This window comes from Cebus imitator, unplaced genomic scaffold, assembly GCF_001604975.1.
Source record: "Cebus imitator isolate Cc_AM_T3 unplaced genomic scaffold, Cebus_imitator-1.0 Scaffold416, whole genome shotgun sequence".
Classification (NCBI taxonomy): Eukaryota; Metazoa; Chordata; class Mammalia; order Primates; family Cebidae; genus Cebus; species Cebus imitator.
The window spans coordinates 1,812,541-1,819,194 of NW_016107731.1; positions in this window are offsets into that span (position 1 = coordinate 1,812,541).

Here is a 6,654-nt window from a genome sequence, read left to right on the forward strand (position 1 = left end):
TTTTTTGGAGATGGAGTCTTGCTCTGTCACCCAGGCTGGAGTGCAGTGACATGATCTCGACTCATGGCATCCTCCACTGCCTGGGTTCAAGCGATTCCCCTGCCTCCGCCTCCTGAGTAGCTGGGACTACAGGCACATGCCACCATGCCTGGCTAATTTTCATATTGGCCAGGATGGTCTCGATCTCCTGACCCCGTGATCTGCCCACCTTGGCCTCCCAAAGTGCTGGGATTACAGGAGTAAGCCACTGCACCCAGTTAGAGAGTATTTCTTCTAGTTAAAGGATGAAAGTTTAGAAAAGATGAGACAAATAAGCTGGGTCTTGGAACACAATCAGGCAGATAAAGAACAGTGGGGTAGTGCAGGAGACTGGGGTGTGTGCATAGACAGTAGAATGACCTTTCCAGCAAAGGGAAGAGCACATTCGAAGACTCGGAGGTATTACAAATACAACACACAGAAGAAATGGGGCGGGAGGTGAAGCTGAGGGCAGGGAGTGGAAGCCAGGTCATGAATGGCCTGGTACACGGCTATGCTAAGGAGCGTGGCCCTTATTCTGAAAGGTAAAAAGGAAACAAAAAGTATGAAGCAGTAGAACAGTAACGAGAGCAGATTTTCATCTTGTAATAGAAAGATCACCTTACACCATATGTCGAGGCTGGATTTAAGCTGGGGATGAGGATGGACGGGAAGAGGGGAATCTAAGAGAAACCTGGCTCCAGGCAGAAGGTTTTGCAGTCTAGAGCTGAATTTTTCCTTCTTGGGGGCACAGGGAACCTTACCTCCTCAATGGCAAGCCCAATGTTATATATATGAGCTATATGTATGCATTAGAATTTTCCAGCAGTCACATTTAAAAAGTAAAAAAGAAGGCTGGGTGCGGTCAGTGCCTCATGCCTGTAATCCCCGCGCTTTGGGAGGCCTAGGTGGGTGGATCACAAGGTCAGGAGTTCAAGACCAGCTTGGCCAAGATAGGGAAACCCCGTCTCTACTAAAAATACAAAAATTAGCCAGGCGTGGTGGCAGGCACCTGTAATCTCAGCTACTTGGGAGGCTGAGGCAGAAGAATTACCTGAACCCAGAAGGCGGACGTTTCAGTGAGCCGAGATGGTGCCACAGCACTCCAGCCTGGGTGACAGAGTGAGACTCCGTCTCTAAATAAATAAATAAAGTAAAAGGTAAAATTTATTAATGGGGTATTTTTACATTCTATCCATTATGCTAAGTCTTCAAAATAACCCAGTGTGTATTTTACACTTACACATTTCAATTCAGTCTAGCCACATTTCAAGTGCTCAAAAGCCATGTGTGGCTAATGGCTAGTGTGTACTAAACAGCAAAGGTGAGGCTGTTTGTTTCTGATACGAGCCTCTATCTAGCAATTCCTTCCAAAGCTCAATATGTTCCTAAAGCCAAAATTCCTGCACCCACCTCTGCACTTGCATTATCTATTTATTCGTCACAACCCCAGGCTAGCACTATTACCCTCTTTTTACAAGTAACAAGGAATCTCTTTTGCACAGATTAAGTGATTTGCTCCAAGTCACATAGCGACTGATTGGCACCGCTTATCATTCAAGACAGGAAAACTAAAGGAAAGTTGCCAAAACAAAGTTAGGATAGTACTTGAATACGATTTCCCTCTTTTGGGTTCTCTCACCTCCTCCTCCCCTCTGTACTTGGAACTACGAACCTACCTCTTCAGCCTGTCTACAGAGTAGGCGTTCAGTAGACAGTGTTTAAGCAACCAATTCCTTGTTGAGAGTACATTTCAGGAATTCTACAGGCACAAACCAAACAGAGAAATGGCTTAGTGTTATATGCTGAATTGCAGGTAAATGTGCAGTAAATGGCATTTATCATTATGATTATTACCAGGTCAGATACTACGAATTAACATTTTAGGGACCTTGACGCATATTCATTGCAAGCAGTCTTCCAAAGCAGTTGCGCTGATTTTTGATTTACGTCCCTGTTGTCAGGGCATCAGAGTGCCTAACTTCTCTAATTTAAGTTCTTCTTATATGAAACAAAGAGTTTAGAAGCAGTCAGAGCTAAGTCTGGATCACGGATGCTCAAATTCTTTGTCTATAAGGGATCACTCCCACCCAATAGCCACATTATAACAAATACATGAAGCAACCTGCGTATAACCCCGAGCACGTTGCCTGGTACAGTGCACATTGCTCTGCCCACCTTAACTCCCTCCTCCACTTCCCCTGCAGTCTAGGAGTAGATCTGATTATGCAGAAAAATTAATATTTGACAAATGCAGGGAAACATGTGCCTTGCCAAAATTGTAATAGAGAATTTTCAACAAAAAGTGCATATTGTCATGTACTGACTTCTCAATAGATGAGGCAGCCACTCAGCCTCCTGCCCCCAGAGGCTCCCCAGCCTTTAATGAATAAATGCCAGATGTACTGCTCATTGATAGAACAATTTATTTCATTTCTGAAACCCTTGCTTTTCTCCATAATGACCTTCCCAGCAAAAGGTTTGCTTGAAGGCTGCTCATGGGACCAAATTAAGCTCCTAAAGTCATTAGGTTTCCAGTGGTAGAAGGGTGAGGGGCGCTGGATTGATAGGAAGGAAGGACTCACAAATGCCTCAGGATTAAGGGACCACCCTGCCCTAAACAAAGTTATTGCCATATTTCTTAGTCTGGAGTCGAGGGATTTAATTTTCAGGGCATGAAAAGGTCCAGAGATTCTCTCCTAATAACTGCAAAAGAAAACCAGAGTCAGCCAGGCACCGTGGCTCAAGCCTGTAATCCCAGCACTTTGGGAGGCCGAGGTGGGCAGATCACGAGGTCAAGAGATCGATATCATCCTGGCCAACATGGTGAAACCCGTCTCTACTAAAAATACCAAAAAAATTAGCTGGGCATGGTGGCATGCACCTGTAGTCCCAGCTACCCGGGAGTCTGAGGCTGGAGAATTGCTTGAACCTGGGAGGCGGAGGTTGCAGTGAGCCAAGATCATGCCACCGCACTCCAGCCTGGAGCCTGGAGACAGAGTAAGACTCTGTCTCATAAAAAAAAAACAAGCAAACAAAAAGATGAAGAAACTGAAGCCTAAAAGGAGAAAGTGACACCTCAGGTCCACAGACACAGAGGCGGAGGTTGCGGTGAGCCGAGATCGCGCCATTGCACTCCAGCCTGGGTAACAAGAGCAAAAAACCATCAAAAAAAAAAAAAAAAAAAAAAAAAAGGAAAACCAGAGTCACTTTTCAGGGTAACATTATTTTGATTTGGTTAGGTTTCATGTGGTATTGACTTTAAATGCGGGCTCCAGCTTGGAGAAGATGGGGGCTGTTTTTCTGCCTCCAGAGAGATTTATGGGCCAGCTCAAGTACTGCACATTTCCTCCTATGGCTTTTCTCTTTATGCCTAGCCTTTTCCAGTTTATTCAGCTGCTCTCATAATTATCCCCAATTATTTATAATGGTACGTTTCTGAAGCTGGAGTTAGAGAAATACCATGTTTTTGAGCCCTAAACACTAATTAATGGAAATGGACTCCAACAACTCATGTGAGGCCTAAGCTCAGCTTTTCTTGGGCAGAACTTCGTAAACATTTTTCCTCATTAGTAATAGAACTTTTTTTCCAAAACTGTATGGAATTTTCAATATTAAAGGAAAGATGTCCTTATTCATGTACAACTGTTAAAAATAACTGCAGTTTTGGCACAGTTTAGTTCAGTTTTTCTTAAAGTGCTTCTCTTGGAGTATTAATTCCTTAGAAAAAGCATTGTCTGTTTAAATGAATATAAGAAATACTACAGTTTATATTTCTGTCCTCTTGAAGACTCACTGTGCATAGTAGCATTACATATTAAGGCTCTGAGAAGTCCTGCATTTAAAAAGCCCCAGCTCTTTGGCTTTGCTTAATCCTGTATTTCTCAGACTTATTTGACCATGACACCAGTTGCCCTCGGAAAACATGTTAATATATCACATCCCATTAAGGACACATTTTTGAGAAACACTGCCTGAACCCATTCAACTCATCTTCCAGAAAGAACAGGTAGGCATTATTGATTCTGAAGCACCATTTACCATTTACCCACTGTTAATGGAATAAATGTGTGTGTCCTCTCCAAAACTCATATGTTGAAGCCCTAACCCCCCCGTGTGATGATATAAGCAGGTAGGGCTTTTGGGAAATAATTAGGTTTAGATGAGGTCATGAAGGTGGAGCTCCCATGATGGGATTGATGCCCTTAGAAGAAGAAGAAGAAACACCAGGCTGGGCCTGGTGGTTCACGTCTGTAATCCCAGAAATTTGGGAGGCTGAGTCAGGCAGATCACTTGAGGTCAGGAGTTCGAGACCAGCCTGGCCAACATGGTGAAACCCCGTCTCTACTAAAAATACAAAAATTAGCCAGGCATGATGGTGTGCACCTATAATCCCAGCAACTCCGGAGACTGAGGCAAGAGAATCTCTTGAACCTGGGAGGCAGAAGTTGCAGTGAGCCGAGATTGCACCACTGCACTCCAGCCTGGGTGACACAGCGAGCCTCCGTCTCAAAAACAAACAGGGAACACTGAAGGCTCCTCTCTCTGCTACATAAGAAAACAAGGAAAGGGTGGCCATTTGCAAGCAAGAAAGCAGGCCTTCACCAAGGAGTGAATCTGCTAGCACCTTGACCTTAGACTTTTCAACATCCAGAATGAGAAATAAATGGCTGTTGTTTACCCCACCAAATCTGTGGTATTTTGTAATAGCAGCTTGGGCTAAGACACCCACAGTATCATTTGTTTCAAAAGGGACTCTTAGTCCAAACCAAGAGGTGATTTCTTAGTTAAGAAAGGAAAATAAGCCCGGGTACGGTAGCTCATGCCTGTAATCCCAGCACTTTGGGAGGCCGAGGCGGGTGGATCACCTGAGGTCAGGAGTTCGAGACCAGCCTGACTAACATGGTGAAACCCTGTCTCTATTAAATACAAAAAAATTAGTCGGATGTGGTGGCGCATGCTTGTAATCTGAGCTACTTGGAAGGCTGAAACAGGAGAATCGCTTGTACCTGGGAGGCGGAGGTTGCAGTAAGCCGAGATCACACCATTGCACTCCAGCCTGAGCAACAAGAGCAAAACTCCATCCCCCCACCAAAAAAAGGAAAATGTATGCTTCCTAAATCTTGTTCTCAGCTTGATCAGATTACTCCTACTAGGTTCCACTCTGCATTCCCACTCACTACAAGCACCTCTTCACTGAATTGCCTGCTAGACCACAAACTTGGCTCTTAAAGTGAGATAGCCTTCTCTCCCTCATCTGCTCTGTTTTCTGCTTTCCCACTCCCTCAATCCCATGCAGCCGTTTCCAACATGCTGGCTTTTCATTCTGCAACAATCTCTTCAACAAACCAAGGTCAAGTTTCCCATTCCTACTTCTGTTGGGCTCATTCACCAACTTTTGATCGAAGGATTGAAATATTCTTCTAACTGGTTTCCCTGCCTCTGGTAACTCCTAACTAGTCTATAGTCCTCTCTTATAACAGAATGATTTTCCTGAAAGTACAGCCCTGACTTTTCACTTCCCTCCTTAAAAGACTTCAATAGCTCCCTTTTGCTTACAGAATAATACTAAACACTTTCGCAGATAATTCAGTCGTAATTGACTTCCAGAGACAACTCACAAAAACTACATGAAACTTCTAATCTATCTAAACCGAAGTTCCCACTCAAAGCCTTGAACTTTGGGCATGTAAAGAGACCTATATTACTGAGGACAGTAGAACTGAGTGCCTAAAATCTCTTTAACCTGTCTTCCCCAGGAAGTATTTCATGATCTAACTAAACTCCCTGCTTAACATCATTTATTTCAGCCCCATCAGAATTTTTCTTTCCAGTTTAAGCTTTCTGGATTACATCTCTAGTCCTTATAGTCTCCCTTCAAGCTTATTCAAGTCTCTCTTATCTTAAAAAGAGTATGAAATCCTTGACCCACATACATTCTTAGGACACTGTCCCATCTATCTTCTTGCCTTTGCCATCATACTTTTTAGCCTACTGATTCCACTTGCCCTCTTTTCTTAAAATCTGTCTTATTAAGGTAAAATATACCTTGAATAAATATGCCGATTTTAAGCGTACAATTCAATGAGTGTGACAAATGTGTAACCATCCCAATAAATACGAAAGAACATTTCTGAGGTCTCCACAAGTTTTCATATGCTCCTGCCCACAATCCCCACCCCTACCTCCATGTTCCTAGGCAATGCTAATTTCCTTTTTATTTCTTTCTGTTTCTCTCTCTCACTCTCTCTCTCTCTGTGTAGAGAGAGCTACATCTATATCTGTCTATCTCTCTCTCTATAGAGAGAGAGAGATTTCTGTCTTTCTTTTTTAAGATGGAGTCTCACTTTGTTGCCCAGGTTGGAGTGCAGTGGTGCAATCTGAGCTCAGCGCAACCTCCACCTCCCAGGTTCAAACATTCTCCCGCCTCAGGCTCCCAAGTAGCTGGGATTTCAGGCATGCACCACCACGCCCAGCTAATTTTTGTATTTTTAGTAGAGACGAGGTTCTCGATGTTGACCAGGCTGAACTCCAACTCTTGACCTCAGGTGACCTGCCAGCCTCAGTCTCCCAAAGTGCTGGGATTACAGGCATGAGTCACCAACCACACCCAGCCCTATTTCTGTCTTTTTTTTT